Here is an 18,199-nt window from a genome sequence, read left to right as displayed (position 1 = left end):
TTGTTAATAATTCTCTAACTACTCTTTTAACCAACTACTAAACTAACTTCTCTAATTACTATTTAACCAATACTAACTACTTGAGTTAGTTGCTTATTCATCTTAGTCGAGTTAGATGACTCAGATACTAACTGTCTTATACTCTGAAACACGCGCAAAGCGTTCTCCATCTTTATGTAAGTGATTACATATTTATCCTTTGGAATTTAGTTTTTAATTACGTTGATTTTCATCTATTTTTCGTGTATATTCTGATTTCATATGTTTTTACCTTGTGTTCCACGCCCCTGGTTTAAACTTGTGGTGGAGTGGGAAGAAGAATAGCAGTGACTAGACTGAGCGGATTTTCGGCTACCCAACATCATTCTTAGAGGCAATGCATAACCTGATTCTTAATCGATGCTCATTTGTTTTATGCTTTAAGTCATATGATACTAATCTAATGAATATTCACTCCAAGTTTTCAGGGGCGTGGGAGAAGGCCCCAGTTTAGTAATGTTAAAGCACTTATTATAATGGAAGTATGGTTAGATTTTATACAAAAAAACTCTGTAGCTTAGTTGGTGAGGAAGTTACGTCTGCACACAGTAGAACCGCAACTCAAAATTTTATTTTTCAAACGCTTTATAAGATATCATACCTAAGGGCACCCAGTCCAGGCCCACATTATAGCTATTCTGCATCTCGATCTCTTTATCTACTTTTTTTTTGTTGAAATCTTTATCTTCTAGTTTTCTTTTATATTTTCACTAACTTTGTTTCAATGTTTTCATTTCTCTTGTCTCTCTCTCTCCTATTGTCTTTATTTTTTTTTCTCTTTATTTGTCTCTTTTTCTTCTCTCTTCATCACCTAATATTGATATGCAAAAGGTGTAGGATTTTCGTGTAGCATTGTGTTTTCCAAGTCATGCTCATTTGTTATATAATATTCTTTTAATTCATATAATTACATCTTTCAAATGTTTAGTTAAACTGTGTTCGTAGATTTATTTACTTACGTCAATTATTGTTTTATATTCTGACTAATATTATTTAATCATTCATGCATTAATGTTTTTACTTAACGTATTTTTGTCATGATAATATTCACTTCAGTTAAATTGTTTAGATATTTTACTAATATATCGTATGTAAAAAAATCGGTTCTTACATATATGAAGGGCCCCGGTTAAAAGTTCGCACCGGACCCACAAAATCTCAGCCACGCCACTGCAAGTCTTACAATGGTAGGACTCCAGTTAATTTATCTTAAAGGACATTTCTAAAATAAAAGTTTATCTTAAACGATATTTTAAAAAGAAAAGTTTTGGAGCCCAATTTTGATAAGGAATTTTGAGTTTAAGGTCCAAAAATAGGGGGTAAGAGTCATATATCACTCCTAAATCAATAAATAAAATAAAACCAAAATAAACCGAAAATGTAAAATAAGTCCAAAAATTAACTATTGGGTGCTTCTAAAAGCACCGGATCAAAAGGCTGTTAACATCCGAAAATTTTGTTGACTCGGGTCAATGGATTTTGACCCGAGTTCTCTATAAGCACCGGTTTTTAATGTGGGTGACGTTCACCTTATTTTGCTTCTTCCATCTTCCTCTTCCAAAACAAAATGAGCTCCAATATTTATTTTTTTCAATATAGGGAAACATCATACTCACATAGTTTAGGACTAATAACAGAAATTAAGAGTTCACATTTGAGGTGATTGCTGAAAATTTAAATCTCCATAACAGAGTAATAAACCAGATAAACTCTACAAATTTCATATCCCTATACTTACATCATGAATCAACTAGAAGAAAGATATATATCGTTACAACCTTCTTAATGCCCATACTTCTGAAATTCCCACTCACTATTATCCAACAGACAAAGTTGAAGAGTTTTAAGCCATCCACTGATGCAATGGAAGTGAAATGCATGGTTACACATCCCCAACCATTCTGTGAAGTTTTGAATTCCCAATTTTCATCATATCCAAAACATTACCAGTAAAGAGAAAAGGAGATGGTCCCTTTGTACTTTGATCTCTCAATTTCTTTCTAATCTTCTCTGGTTTCCACCATAAAACATATAGATATACAAAACAAACTACCTATACAAATTACACTAGAATAAAACAACATCATCATCACTTCCATTTACTATAATTTTCTCTCTCTAGATTTGTTTTTTCTTCTTCTTACCTCATTCTTCTGTGTTAGATTCGAACTGTGTGTGGATGGATAAGAAGAGAAGTTTTATATTTTAGTAATAGTGATGATGATGATGTCAGTCAGGATTAGAAAAATCAATCAAAAAAGTCCACTTCCCATTCAGTATTTTACATAAGAGTAGTAGGTTACATAAGACGTTGTTCTTATTCCTACCATAATTAATGGAGTTCTTTTTTACAAAATTATGGTTTTGAAAACTTAGAGGGTGTTTGATTTTTTGAGAAATGGATGGAGGGGTTAGAGTTAACTCTACTTTGACCGGTGCCAACATAGTTGGACGGTGCTAACATAGAAAGGACTAGTTGGGTCTGGTGCTAATAGAGTTGGATGCTAACAGCCTTTTGGCCCGGTGCCTTTAGAAGCACTCTTAACTATTTGGTGGGCCACATGCATCAATCCTTTAATTATCTCTCATTTTTGCCCTTTCATAAATATTTTTTAACCATTGGTAAACCAAAGGTTAATACTTGTTAAGTTAATAACTATTTCCATAAATTTTATGAAAGAATATTTATGTTGGATATTTAATACCAATCTTTATTTCCATAAACTCCATAAATATTTAACCAAATCAGTGGATATTTAACAAAAACGAGTTGGCCTCTCAAAAATACGAGTTTCTATCTATGTAACTCTATATTCTTTGAATTCAAGAAAGTATATTATTTCTAAATTCGTTATATTTGATTTAAGTAACCTACCAAATCAATGGATATTTATCTAAAACGAGATGCTCAATCCCAAAAACGAATTTCTCTCTCTGTAACTCTTTGTTCTTTGAACTCCAAGAAAGTATGAAGTTGTGATTTGCGTTTTATCTCTACCTCGATCTAGTTAGACATCTACAAATTCGTTTGTGAGGTATGTCCAACTTAAATTGAACATTAGAATCTATAAATCTCTATTACTACAATCTTCTTAAAAAAATTATTTATTCTAACAAAAAACTTATATGTAACATTTTTTGGTAAAAAGTGAATGTTGAAATCTCTATCAATTCAATATTTTTTTTCATAAAAAAGTTTTATAAAGTGAAATTGTGTTTGCTACATTTTCTGTATTCTACTAGCATTTTCTACATTTTATTAGCATCTGTTATGAATTTGTTACAATAGGTTAAAAAGCAAATATTATTTTGTTAGCATCTTATTGATTCTAATTACATTTTTTACATTCTATTAGCATCTGTTGAATGTATTTATTACAGTAGGTTAAAATGCAAATACTATTATTCTAGCATCCTATTGATTCTACTAGCATATTCTACATTCTATCAGTATTTGTTGAATAAATTGTTACAGTAAGTTAACAAATACTTTTTAGTAATTAAAATGTATAAGTTGAAATTGTTTTCGTTACATTTTCCGTATTCTACTAGCATTTTATCGATTCTAGTGCCATCTATTATGAATTTGTTACAGTAGCTTGTGTATGAGGTATGCTCATTTCCTACCCACTCTGTCAATCTCATTGATCTCACATGTAGTTGCGGTAGGTGGTCGCTAAACGGTATCCCTTGTCAACATGCCATGTTGTGCATCAAGAATTATGATGGTGATACGACAAGTTTTTTTGATCATTTTCCCCAAACAAGCGTTCGTCAACACTTATCAATATTATGTCTATCCAATACCAAATTATGATGAGCCAATGAAGTACATCGATGAAACAAGAACACTACCTCCATTAACAAATAGAAAACCGGGAAGACCAAGGACAGTAAGAAGAGAGAGCTCAGGAAACATACCCAAAAAAATGAGGCGGTCGGTGTAAAAAACCAGCTTATCACAATAGTGCCTCATGCACGACAGCTATGTAATAACTAACTTAAATTTTGATTATGCAGGTTTACTTATTCTGCTAGAAACATAAATATTCTACTTATGTCTTTTATATGTTTAGAGAATTTGATCAATGTTACCAGATTATCGTATTTAAACAAGAGGATTTTCCTATTTCCTATTAAATTTTATCAATGGTTACGATATTATCGTAGTTATACTCATATGTATTTGGATCAATGTTTCAGTTGGTATTATGATGTGGCTAGAGTAAGTTACACAATGTCGAAAAACTGAAAAAATGCTGGTAGTGTTGGAGAAATTTTGTCAACATCTTACTGGTATCTTTATACCCATTGGACCATGCTAGAAATTTTTTTTGATGTTTCTAGCAATTTAGCAATTTTCAATACAATGAAAGCAGGTTGGTTTTAGCCTGTGTTATATTTTAATCAAAATGTCCAGATTTTTGATATATTTTTGTACGAACTATTTGTTTTCTTAGTTATATATGTTATCAATGGATTCAACATTAAGTGTTTGAGTTCATCATGCCTTTGCCCTACCACGTATTATAATTGTATAGTTTCAGTAGTGTCCAAGAAATTTGAGTAACATCTTTATCATATCTATAAACCTGTTGAACGACATCTAAAATATAATATAATTGTGGTATTATAGAACATTGATAAATAATCCCATAACTGCTCAAGACGTTATTCAAACTTAAAACATAAACATGTTTGTTACGTTTTATCACATAGCCCGTTACAAAATACAAGTTAAAGTACTTAAACATTTTTTCTCCATATATCCTTCGATTCATTCAGCAACAACCAAGTTGGTTCACCCCTCTTCCTTTGCGCTAGTTTTGTCCAATCATCTTTTGACATCTCGTTAGGAAAATGTTTATAGTTCAATTCGATATAAAGTTCTTCCATGTGCAAAATCACATACGACCCACAATAAGGCCTGTCAAAGTTCAAACAACAAACCAATTCAACATCTTTGGGTTGTAATCATTTATGCGTTTCTACAAGAAACTAAAAAATGCTAGTCAAACAAGTCATTTTTCTTATGAAACCAATTTTGAACAGTAACCATTTCAAGGTTCTATGATAAACTTCAAAAATGCTAGAAAAAAGAATGACATTGTTTTTACAATACAATTTATTTTCTCATTTTTTTCTCATATTACACCATGTAATGTTCTATGGTTGTCAAAAAATCAAGTTTGACAGGTAACCATTGATAAAGTTTTATAAGAAACTTAATAATGCTAGACAAAATATTAAGTTTTTATTGAAAGTAACTATATTTTGGATCTAACATTATGCTTGAAAGTCTACAATACAAAACCCTAAATTAGATAGAACCCTAAATTTTTGTTCTAAAATAAAAAACTTTAAACAGAAGATGTAGTGGTAACTACAATTTATAAAGAGATCAAGCTTCATATGTTATTTCTTCAAAGAAATTACACAACAACAGAGACAAGGTAACCATACAAATTTTTTGTTGCATGGGAAAAAGAAACATACTCTTCAGTCTTCACTTTGAACTAATTTAGGATTTTGAAAATAACTTCCATTAAACCACTTCGAAACAACTAAACCCTAGAAGTTTCTTATTAGCTAATCAATTTCAGAAAAATAAATCATATTTAAAGTTGTAAAAATCAAAACCTAATTCGTTTTGTGTTATAGAAATCAATCTAAATCATAAGCAAAGTTGAAGGAACAACAAAAATGATGAAAACCAAAATAACTTACTCTTTCATGTTGATGATAATGAACGAAACCAACAATGGATTCTCCCACTCTCTTACTCGATGCTCTCTCTCTTTGTTAGGTTTATTTTGGGCGTGTTTAAGGTAAGAGTTTCCCTCTCTCTCTCTTCGGTTTGATATTTGAGTAAAATGCAACTTTTTTTTTGGTTATTTTTTTGAAACAGAAAAGGCTACTTTTTTTTAGTTATAGTAAACGAAAAAGGCAAATTTTTATGGGGAAAGAAAGTTTGTTTTTTAAGAAATAATTTAATGAATCTCTATATATTATGGTATCTTTTATTTTGGGTTTTTTTTTTTTTTACTTACGATAGGTTAGGCAGTAAAAGACAATAAGAGGATAGACATGTAATTTACTTTGAGTGGATTTATTTTCTATTTCAGATTATTTGGTCTCTAGACTCGTTGATCATGCGATTTTGGACTTAAATCCCATCTCCCGTTTTGATAATATGACCACAGAAGGTGAATCCATGCATGATTGCACGATTGCTTGACAGTTCGGAGGCCAAAATTTGAGATCATGCAAAGCTTTAGCTATTCATCATCCGTCAACACCACCACTATTTGAATTATTTTTTGATATTCTCATGTTGTTAAGACATAGACACATCAAAAGATGGAACATACACAGAACCAACGTGAAACATATTATTGCCCTAATATCCATGACAATAAACCACGGCAAAGCCATGTCAACAAAGGCCATTTAAACATTACCTTAACTTTATTTAATGCAAACGTACCTATAAATCACAAAAGATAAATGTATAATGTAAATTGTACCCTACGGAAATCAAATCTATCAGTATTTTTACTTGAAATGAGTTATACATTATGGGTAAGAAAAATCATTTTAATCGTCATTCAACTCTACTTTCTCCAATGCGAGTCTATGTTTTGGTGTGACAAAGAGTTGGTAATGGTTAGGTCACTTTTTAGAAATAACAATATCTAACATATCCTAAAGTACTTAACCAAATCTTAATTCTTAAGTATCTTTCTCTAATTCTTTTATGACACATACAGTGCTTCACAAAATTGTTCCTGTCTGATGCACGGGTCATGCGGGCCTAGTAACTATATACACCCCATGACTTCATCTGTCCCGTCCCAAATGCCAAAACAGATGAGTTCTAGCAAAATCCTGAAGCACACTTCTCATGATTTCAATGCCTATCTACATACACAACCAGATTTCATCTTCTCCAATATCAATCAGAACTATTGTAAAGCTTGCACAATGTATAGTTTGATCATTAAAAATAATTAGTTTGTAAGTTATATTGTCGTGAGTGGTTCGGAAAAGATGAGGGGAAGAAGGCTACAAATATATAATTCAATCATGTTTAATAGTGCCTAGTCTGTTCAATACTCTCCAGCCAAGAAGTACTTTAATAGCCAGGAAAGACGTATAAAGGAGCGGGTGCCTCGAGCAATGAGCACCCTCATATCGACTAAGGAAAGAAATCACGGACGAAGATCTTGGTTGATTTGATTTTAGATTTTTCTTTATTGTATTTATCCAACATATCTTCTTGTAATCGGAATGTACATCCTATAAGTATAACTTGTTAATAATCAATAAATCACATATTTTATCCCAATTACTATCTACGGAGACTAATATCAGGATACTCGGAGATTACTGCAAACACAAAGGCAATTTCATGGCCACTAATATCAGGATACTCGGAGACTACTGCAAACACAAAAAGTAGAAGAAAAAGAGACAGTACTAATAGTTTTACTAGTAGTGGAGTTAACACCTGCTGCTGCCCCGGACGGCAATGAAGAAGTATTTTTATATACTTATATTCAACGCAACTATCAACACACTTTGGAAGTCATTCCATTGTTTAGGCTCTCAAAACGGACTTTTAGAAATATTTTTTTTTTTACTATTTTCACTATGAAAGGACAATTGATAATGGATATTATTACACAAAAGTGGTGGATAGATGGACCATTGAAAAGTAGTAGCAGGTAGTTCTTAGGTGTCGTTTGGCAACCCAAAGTAGAAGTTCTTTTACTTTTAAAAAGTAAAAAATTATCATAAGTATGTTTGGAAAAAATGCTACTTATAAATAAAAAAGTCAAAAAGGTAGTTTGGTAATGTAATTTACTCAGAGGCGTGGGAGAGGGGGTGCAACCGGTGCCGTCGCACCGGGCCCCTCTCCATTCGAGGGCCCCATTTTTAGTAATGTTTAAAGAGAATTATAATATAAACAGGGCTTGATATTTTATACAAAAAAGGTCCGTGGCTCCGTTGGCGAGAAGTTCTCTCTACGCGCAAGAGATCTCGGGTTCGAAACCCCTCATTCCCACTTAAAATTTTATTTTTCAACTGTTTTACAGGATATCATACACCTAAAGGCACCCCGCCCAGACCCACTTCATATTATAACTATGCTAAAAGTCTCTCCAATCTATTTCTCTACTTGTTTTTTCTTTATATCTTTACCCAACTGTGTATCTATTTTTCACTTCTTTTCTCTCTCAACTATTGTCTTTACCATCCTTTGTTCTTCTCTTTATTTCTCCCTTTCTCTTCTCTCTCTCTTAGTTACTAAAATACAATAAGATCGTATATCCTTTTATAAATGTATATTTTTCTTTGTCATCTAATATACATATGCAAAAAGAATAGGTTTTACGTGTTGCATTCGGTTCGAAGTCATACCTATTTGTTATATGAATATTTTTTAATTCTATAATTATATTTTTCAAATGTTCAGTTAAATTGTGTTCATAGATTTATTTACTTACATCTATTATTATTAATATTCTTAATAGTATTATGTAATTATTCATGCATTAATATTTTTACTTAATGTATTTTTGTTATGATAATATTTACTTCTGATAAACTGTTTAGATATTTTACTAATATATCGTATGTAAAAAAATCGGTTCTTACATCATACGAAGGGCCCCATTTAAAAGTTCGCACCGGGCCCCCAAAATCTCAGCCACGCCACTGAATTTACTTTCTATTTTTTTCTCATAAAGATACCTGATTTCAATTAAATTTATTTATGATTTTCACGAGTACTCTTTTGGAAGAGGTGGTGGTAATATTGGTAGTGGTGGTGGTGGAGGTATGATGGTGGTAGCGGCGGTGATGGTGGGGGTTGAGGTATGGGATGGTGGTGGATGTATGAGGATGGTGTTGGTGGAGGCACGACAATGGTTGAGGCGGTGGTTTAGGTGTGGTGGTGGAGGTACGGTGGTGGTGCAAGTACGATGGTGATAATGGTGGTTGAGATACAAATGATGGTGGTTGCGGTGTGGTGGTGGTGGAGGTACGGTGGTGGTGCAAGTACATTGGTGGTAGTGGTGGTAGAGCGGACATAAACAAAAAAAATTGGTGAAGTAAAATTCATGCATGTATTCAACAAAAGTTACTTATTCTAAAAGTCAAAAGTTAAAAATCTGAACTTCAAAAGAAAATTAAATTTTAACTCAAGTGAAGTCGGAAAATTTCACTTTACCAATCTTACTTTTTTACTTAAATAAGCAAAAAAGTAACTTATTTTAGCATTGTCTCCTTACCTAGTTTCAGTTTTCTTATTCCCCAGGAGATGCAATACCTTCGATGCATTTCCGTACAGTCTAAAGGTCCTTTTCTTGAGCTTCCTCCAATATAAGCTTGCTCAGCTGTTTAGCCTGAACAGACGGACTAAGAGAAGAAAAGCGTTCCCTAATCCATTGAAGGAAGGAAGCCAATAACAATTTTATTAGTTGAGGATTGGTAGGGGGTGTGCCAGGCCAATGCAATAGTGCAACACAAAGGCGACACTCGAGAGCCCCAGCAGCAAGCTACTGTGATGGACCCTCCCCCATGAAAAAAATTAATTTAATATCGTGTGAACCAATGGTCCACATATCAGATATTAAACTGATAAGAACAGATACTACACTTGATCTTAGCCAAAAGGCCGAGAAAGGTATGCTTTCTCCTTCATCTCTTTTGTGTTTTTATAATAGTTTTCAACTTCATTGTGTGCTTAAACCCATCTGTGTGGGACTATTTCGACCCACCCTATAGTTATGCTTATTTTTTGATTCTTGATTAATTTCCAGAAACGGACTTTCATTCATTCGGTGACTATTGCTCTTAAAGGATAAAGACTTTCATCCGGGGACTATTTCTCGGGGACTATTTCTCTTAAACTAGCGGATATAGATAGACTGCTAAAACTAACGACACAAAGCGATTATTACTCCGAGTTATTGCAATTTGTTGTAAACACAAAAAGAAGATAGCAAGTTTGTTCCAGCCGGTAGAATATATTACGAATTAGTCTATATAAGCTTCCACCATTTAAAACATTAAACATAAAATTGGCAGGGGCCGCGCGGACGCGTACCCCCTCTATCACAAATTATGACGTAGACTCCACCACTTGGGTAGATCTTAGGCGAGTGCCCCTCCTAAGTGCAATGGAGGTCACTAACCTAGGCCATGGTCCATCCTGATCAACCATTGACCACGTCCAGGTAAGTATGTTTTGATGTTACTCATACACCTTATCTTGTACAACTGCTCTACATAGCTTTTTCTTCCACTTTATAGATGTGGGACTATCAAGTTCTGAATCTTCTGATACGGCACAACAACTTAACATATTCCTAGCTCGAGTAACTTGTAGAAGGAAGTGTACCTCCATCAAGCCCAAATAGTACATGTATCTCCATGACTTCATCTGTCCCTCCCCAAATGACAAAACAAATGAGTTTTAGCTCCATGACTTTATTAATATACAATATGCATTTCTTTTATCACAAAAATAAGTAGTTTATGAGTATTGTTGTCTGATTTTCCTAATACAATGGAAAGAATTGTTAAAATATACAATTCAATCATTTTTACTTGTTCAGTAGTGCTAAGTCTATTCAATCCTCTGTAGCCAATTGTTTTAGTACTCCGGAGAAGCAACTTTATGTTACAATAACTCATCTGAATTACGTTTGTCATCTCAAAAGATCTTTATACACCCCGAAAGAGGCTGTTAGAGTTTTGTTTAAGCGCTTTGCTGGTTTTCTTTTAGAGTATAGTTGTCATAAGAATGAGACTGACACATTCATTCTTGCTTTATTATGACGAGACAGTGCTTAGGTCTCTGTCTTACTTCGGCATCGAGGTTAATCGAATTGAGGATTCTTACTGCCGACCCTATAGAAGTATACCTTGGAGCTTCTGCAGAAGTCAGATATGCTTGATTGCAAGAATTTTCTCACTCATATTTCCGGCAGTGTCCTCAATTTTCTTTTTTGGATGGGGATTTACTTGAAGATATAATTCAGTATCGCAACATTGTTTGTGCTTTACATTATCTCACCTTAACTGGGGCAACATTGCCTTTAGGGTGAACTATTTCGCCCAGTTTATGCATTCTCCGTGCAATTCTCACCTAAAATTGGTCAGTCGGCTTTCTGATACGCAAAGGTGATATTACTTCTCTTACAACATATTTTGACTCGGACTGGGTTGGGTCCCTTGATTTGAGGAAATCAACCTATGAAGTCCGTGCGTTTCTTGGTTCTTCTGTGCTGGTATGAACTTGGATGATGCAACAAACTCTTGCTCGGTCCTGTGTTGAGGTAGAGTATAAGGCATTGACCAATGTTGCCTCTGAGGTCCTTTTGGGTGGGCTTATCTCCTGTTGAAGTAGGCATCCATGTTTCGCCTTCCTCAAAGCTCTTTCATGATAATGTTAGTGCTAATCATGTAGCCAATAATCTTGTTACAACGCAAGGACGAATCATATTGAGGTTGATTTCCACTTCAAACTTAAGAACCTGAACAAGCATGAGTTTGCTGCAAACAAAACTGAAGGTGCTCAAAGGCAAACCCTCAATTATAAGAGTCCCGAGGTGAACAAAGTGTAATTTGAGTATAAGGATAAAGAGGTGTGGGGTTAGTTTTGTAACGGTTTTCGTTAGCGGTTGTGACAAGTGATCCAAATTTGAGCGGTGAAAATGTGGTTGAAGAGATAGAGTTGGTTCTTCTACTTATAATGCTTCTGCAGCTACGCCTACCTCAACAAGTGGTGTAATACTCAGGAAGGAGATTTGCTCATTAGTACCCTTCAGTTGCCGAGAAACTCCTCTCCGGCAGGAAGTGGTAGCCGCATTATTTGATTCACAAAAAAGAGTCGTTTTTTTCATCTGCACATAAAATACATAAGTAGTCAGTTGATTGAATTTTGTTGCAGGTTGATCAGCAAACCACCCAATGACAGGAACACCCACTTGCTAAGATGCTTCTGAAGAAAATATTAAATTTTGATGGTTAAGGATTGGTAGGAGGTGTGCCAGGCCAATGCAATAGTGCAACACAAAGGCGACACTTGAGAGCCCCAGCAGCAAGCTACTGTGATGGACCTTCCCCCATGAAAAAAATTAATTTAATATCGTGTGAACCAATGGTCCACATATCAGATATTAAACTGATAAGAACAGATACTACACTTGATCTTAGCCAAAAGGCCGAGAAAGGTATGCTTTCTTCATTATCTGTCTTGTGTTTTTATAATTGTTTCCAACTTCTTTCTTGATTAACCCCATCTGTGTGGGACTATTTCGACCCACCATATAGTTATGCTTATTGGTTGATTCAATTAATTTCCAAAAGCGACTTTCATTCATTCCGTGACTATTGCTCTTAAACTAGAGGATAAAGACTTTCATCCAGGGACTATTTCTCTTAAACTAGAGGATATGGACTTTTATCCGGGGACTATTGCTCTTAAACTAGAGGATATGGACTTTCATCGCGGGAATAGAGGATATGGACTTCCATCGCGGGACAATTGCTCTTAAACTAGAGGATATGGACTCTCATTCGGGGACTACGGATATGGACTCTCATTCGGGGACTATTGCTCTTAAATTAGAGGATGTTGATAAACCGCTAAAACTAACGAGATTACATCAATTCAGTTCATTACATTCATGAATAACAACCATACAAAGCAATTGCTATTGTTTCGAAAACACTAAAAGAAAAGCAAGTTTGTTTCATCCGGAGGAAAATATTCCAAATTTAATCTATATGGGCTTCAACAATTTCCAACATAAAATTGGCAGGGGCCGCGCGAACGCATACCCCATCTATCACAAATTAAGACGTAGACTCCACCACTTGGGTAGATCTTAGGTGAGTGCCCCTCCTAAGTGCAATGGAGGTCACTAACCTAGGCCATGGTCCTTCTTGATCAACCATTGACCCCCTCCAGGTAAGTATGTTTTGAAGTTACTCATCCATTTTCTCTTGTACAACTACTCTATACATATTTTTGTTTTACTTGATGGATGTGGGACTATCAAGTTTTGAAATGGCACAGCAACTTAACTTATTCCCACTTACTAGAATTGAAGCCTAGTTCGAGTAACTTCGAACGAAGTTAGCTCGATCGAGCCCAAATAACCACGTGTTGACTTTATCTCATATATGTTCCAATTTATACAGATAAACAAGATGTTCCGCTCTTGTCTCCATCCCAAGACTCTAGGTCGATTCACCTAAAGATGTGTATTCCGATCATTGGTTCACAAGTCTTTTCATTTCCCCCGACAACTATGTGAGAATAGACTTGTTGATATATATCATAATATGGTTTATATATAATACTAAAGAAAAGAATCGCCATACAATCTATTGACTCGGGAAGGAAATAAATACCACATTTCTTTGGAGAAGCTTATATGTGTTCCAATGGGAAGGAACAACAATTCTTTTTCAAAACCATATTTTCCTGCATTGACCCAAACAGGTTAATTTAAAATAAAAATAAAATAAAAAAGGAAAGCTCACCAGCCCTAATCGACTAACTCGAATAGACTAAAGATATTGACATCAACGATCGTTTCAGAGGACTGATTCGGCAATGGATGACGATGATAGAGTGGACACCTTATCTACGTAACAAGCTAGGATGAGCCAATATCTTCATTGTCTCCGCCTATCAAATTTATAGATATACTATTACTCATGTCAATGGCCCGCAACTCTATTTCTTCCACATATTCACCTCCCAAATTTGGATCACTTGTTTTCGACAATCAAGCCTTTACTCCAACAAAAAAAACACCCACCCAGCCACAAGAACTAGACCCTCTTCTGTCTCGATTTATGGGTCTCCTACTACACGCTACTTCAACCAAGAGTGCCCCGAAAGCAAAAATTTTGGTGGTTGTGGTAGCTTAGAGATAGAAGTACTAAACTGTGTTGAAACAGAAACGGAAAAATTGGAGATTAATTTAAAGGTATCGGATTTGTGTGTCATTAAGAATAACCAAGTGCAACGAGAGAAATCATCAACTAAGGTTAAAAAATAGCGGCATCCGGAGTGAGATGGGATAGAAAAAGGACCCCATAAGTCCGCATGAACGAGTTCAAATGGTCGAGAAGAAGATGTACTTAATCGAAAGGTAGTCGTGAAGACTTAGACAACGAACAAACATCGCACGATGTTTTATTAATAATAAATTTCATACATGGAGTTTTGGAAACTAAATATTGAAAACTAGAAAGAGAGGGATGGCCGAAGCGCCAATGCCGTACATTGAAAGAATTACTACTAAGACTAGCACTTCAAACAGAAAAAGAACAAATCCTAAGATCCATGCAAAGAAAATAGAGTCCTTCATGGAGATCACCAAGTCCAATCCTAGTTCTCGTTAGTGGGTCATGAAAGACACAAGAGCGAAATAAAAAATAACAAGACATCTCAGTGAAAAAGTGATTTGAGATACAGAAATTAAATTGATTTTACATTCTGAAATACGTAAAACATTGTTAAGACGAAGTTGTTTAGTAAAAAAAATTAGTACCAATGTGATGAACTCGAATTCGAGAACCATCTGGTAAACGGACAAAATAATTCGGGGTGGGGGTCGTAACATAAGAAGAAAAGCGAGATAATGAATAACATATGTACTTTGCAGCACCCGAATCAATAACCCATGGATAGGAAAGGAAGTTTATACCTATTAGATTAATACCCGGTTCAACTGCTCCATTAGACGTCATGGTGGTGCCTGTAGCGGTTCTTTGCTGGTCCAAAAGAGATAAGAGACCCTGGTATTGTTCTGTTGGGTCGTTTTCGAGGTGCCTGGCCAGTTCGGTTAGGGTATCCATGCAGCTGGAAACAAGTTGCTTAAACGTGGGCGTGGGTGTGACAATAATCACAATACGGTCGTTGTCGTTTCGGGCGGTTACGATCTGATTTGTCCGACCTAGGTTGGTTGCTATTCTTAACCGCGAGGGCAGCAACTTCGGATTCATTTGAGATGACAACCATTATGTTTTGTTGTACCCCATCTTGCTTAATGATGCACCCGAAAGGTTGCATACCCAAGTGGATATGTCTAGTAGTAACTAGGGGTGGGAATCAGGCGGGTTCGGGTAGATGAGACATGAAACAGTCTCATTTGAATCTCTTAACTCGGGTTAGTTAGTCCAGCTCGAGCGGTTACTCTGATTATTTGTTTGATTTTCTTTCTCAGGTCTCATTTACGGAGTTCGATGCGAAAACATTGTGATAAAGACATACTTGAGGGGCATTTTGGTCATTTTAATGACAAAGGTATTCTGGTCAATATTAGTACTCATGTGAAAGTAGAGTCCAAGACGAGTCCAACGGCGAAGACGGAAGTCAAATCGGAGTCCGGATGGAAGAATTAGACAAAATCAAAGATTTGGTCAAAACTAGTTGACCAAATCAGTTAACACGAATTTCCCAAGGACGCGTGGCACAAACAGAATGGTGAGATGAGGATTTTCGGTATACTGGTGGGCTTAGCAGGAAGGCAGTCGGGATTTTCCAAGGGTTATTGATTCCGTACACCCGGGTACAAGTTATAAGCAAATACGTGCGGGTGAGTCTAAGAGATCGAATGGTTGCTGTTGTTACATTGAATATGGCTTCATCCCAGCACCTGTCCCCACATATTACGTTACTCCGCGAAGTACTCAATCATTTTCAAAACTACTGATCCACTGATTTTCGCCAAAGACTTGAGGCAGATCCTCTTTCTCTCTCTCGTCTTTATCTTTTCTCCTTATGGGAATAATAATCGAGAGAAGGAATGAGGCAACAGTGAAGTATAGGGAGAGGAAAGTTATAACCGAAAAGGAAAGATTGGAAGAGGAGGAAAGAAATCGAAAGTTTCTAAAAAAAACCGAGAGAAGAAAGATTAGGAGGGATCACAATTATTCTTTCTATAGATACAGAGAGTGAGAGGAGTTGGGATATCTCTCCACGGCTTAAACCAAAAGGGAGACAGAAATTACAGAGAGAGAACATTAACTCTCGGTTTAGAGAGAGAGGGAAACAAAAAACCGAAACCAAGAATCATCATCATCTCGAGCTCATTTTCGATTTTTTTATTTCGTAGTCTTCCTTTTTGTGAGAAGAAAGAGAAGTTACAGAGAGAGAAAGAGAGATTGGAGAGAGAGAGAGACAAGAAGAATCGGGTTTAAATAAGAAGTGATCTTAATTCTTTCGTTTTGTTTATTTTTCTTTATCTGTTTTAGTGAGAGAGAGATTAACAGAGAGTTAAAGAAAGAAAGAGGTTAAGAGATAAGAAACAGAAAGTTAGAGAGAGAAAGAGAGTTAAAGAAGGTGAGAAAATAATTTTCCCACAGGGAAACCGTTTCCGGGAAGACGAGAAAATCGTTTTCCCTAAGGGTCTGTTTGGCAGAATTCAGCAAAACCAGAAGGAAAATACCCTTCCCTAATGGTCTGTTTCGCTGCGCAGAGGGAAAATTGCGAGAAAAAAGGTCGTTTCTTTGCCGATTCTTTATCCCTCTCTTATTTTATTAATTTTTATCTCTCCCACCATAATTATGATGAGTAGCTAAACACCTAGTTTAGGGTTTTGATGACATTTTTTGTGTTATGCATGATTATTAGATGGTTATTTCGACAACTTAGGTGCTTAGATATATTTCAATTTCTTTTTAAGTCTTTCATTATTTATACTTCGTCAGTCTTGATCCATTATATTTAGATTAGGTTCTTTAATATTGGATACTTGATAGTTGATAAATAATAGTTAGAATCCTTAAGAATTGATTATTAGTTTAGTCACCAAAAGGTAATAGTTTAAATCGATGTTTATGCATGATTAAAATAGATTCAAAACCCTAGACTTCTCCTCTATTCATCCGTTCGCCGTTATTACTTATTTACGTTATTTTAATACTTTACTATTTAATCGTCAAAAATATCAAAATCGAATTCAAAAATCCAAGTTAGTTTTAGGTTTAAGGTTGAGTTTGACTTAGTCTCCGCAGATCGACTCCGGTCTTACCGGGTTTACTACTTGACACCCGTATACTTGCGGGTGGTGACCTATTTAGGAAACGGGCTCATAAATGTCGGCCACGGGCGGGGTAGTAAGCTACCCAATCTAGATATCGGGCGGGTAAACATGAGCCTCTTTGAATCCCGCGGCCCGATTATGCCCGAGTGCCTGATCGGGCTTTAACGGGCTCGGGCGGGCAGGTTATGGGTTTTTTAAGAAAAAATAATATAAAAAAACTCAATTAAAAATATCATTATATTAAACTAAGATTCACCGATTATATTAATATAATCCCCGAGTCCGTTTAAAATAAAACTTAATTAAAAATATCATTATTGTTTGCAATTCATTCACGACTCAATAACTTATATCCAATTAAAAATATCATTCTAAATTTCCTACAGTTCATTTACAAATATAAGACAAAAAATACATCAAAATAGATTCACACAAAAAATATACATAAACATATAAATTACATAAATTAAAAAAAAAACCAAAAATTTAATAACAAAAAAAGATGTATCTTCCAAATCTTTAAGAATGATTTTCATCAGCAAACAAAAGGAAATTGTGTAAGAAAAATAATAGTTTAACACTAACATATATAATCATATAATTATAATATAACTAATTTCAGAACTTAAACCTATTTTCAACAAAAAAAAGGTAAGTTTACATCATCACCATGAGAAAATTACAGATTTGATATATAGATCTGTTTCAGAATATACACCATGAAAAAAAACAAATCTGATTCATGAAAAGTTCTAAAAGTATACATCAAATGAGATCTTTTGAAATTTAATCCTTTATAAATATAGATCTGATTTTTCATTAATAATCTTCATCTAAAAAAAGCAAAGGTAGTCTCCATACCTTTTTTTTCTATTTCTTCATAACTCCTTTTGATCTTCGTCTAGACATTAAGTTATTTACAGCAAAAGTCGGATCAACAAAAAACCCTAGAAGGTTAAACTTTAAAACTCCGTTTGATCTTCATAACTTCGTTTTTCTCTGGTTCTCCAAGTCGTTCTTCTCTCTCTCTCTCTTTCTCTTTTTCTTCTTCTTTCTTTATCTGTCTCTCTCTCTCTTTGTTT

The 18,199-nt window shown here is 34.8% G+C and overlaps 1 long non-coding RNA gene and 4 other non-coding genes across 5 annotated transcripts in view; 1 reads left to right on the top strand and 4 right to left on the bottom strand.

The window, feature by feature from the left end:
- The window catches only part of LOC147564551 (uncharacterized), a 40,463-nt gene extending 36,078 nt beyond the window's left edge, over positions 1-4,385 (top strand). The window contains exon 3 of the long non-coding RNA XR_015227623.1: positions 3,700-4,385. This is a non-coding gene — a long non-coding RNA (uncharacterized LOC147564551). The remainder of the gene's footprint in view (positions 1-3,699) is intronic.
- A 5,151-nt stretch (positions 4,386-9,536) lies between these two features.
- On the bottom strand, positions 9,537-9,734 carry LOC147564550 (U2 spliceosomal RNA). The gene has a single exon (XR_015231574.1). It is a non-coding gene; the product is annotated as a U2 spliceosomal RNA (small nuclear RNA).
- A 397-nt stretch (positions 9,735-10,131) lies between these two features.
- LOC147564549 (U1 spliceosomal RNA) lies at positions 10,132-10,291 on the bottom strand. Its single transcript, XR_015231698.1, has one exon. It is a non-coding gene; the product is annotated as a U1 spliceosomal RNA (small nuclear RNA).
- A 1,799-nt stretch (positions 10,292-12,090) lies between these two features.
- On the bottom strand, positions 12,091-12,288 carry LOC147564548 (U2 spliceosomal RNA). The gene has a single exon (XR_015231577.1). It is a non-coding gene; the product is annotated as a U2 spliceosomal RNA (small nuclear RNA).
- A 583-nt stretch (positions 12,289-12,871) lies between these two features.
- LOC147564547 (U1 spliceosomal RNA) lies at positions 12,872-13,032 on the bottom strand. The gene has a single exon (XR_015231695.1). It is a non-coding gene; the product is annotated as a U1 spliceosomal RNA (small nuclear RNA).
- Positions 13,033-18,199: the final 5,167 nt, after the last annotated feature.

This window comes from Eschscholzia californica, unplaced genomic scaffold (assembly GCF_041429995.1).
Source record: "Eschscholzia californica isolate CP2 unplaced genomic scaffold, dmEscCali1.0.p SCAF_1, whole genome shotgun sequence".
Lineage (NCBI taxonomy): Eukaryota > Viridiplantae > Streptophyta > Magnoliopsida > Ranunculales > Papaveraceae > Eschscholzia > Eschscholzia californica.
Note: the sequence above shows the minus strand (reverse complement) of the source record. Positions and strands in the feature narration are given on the sequence as shown.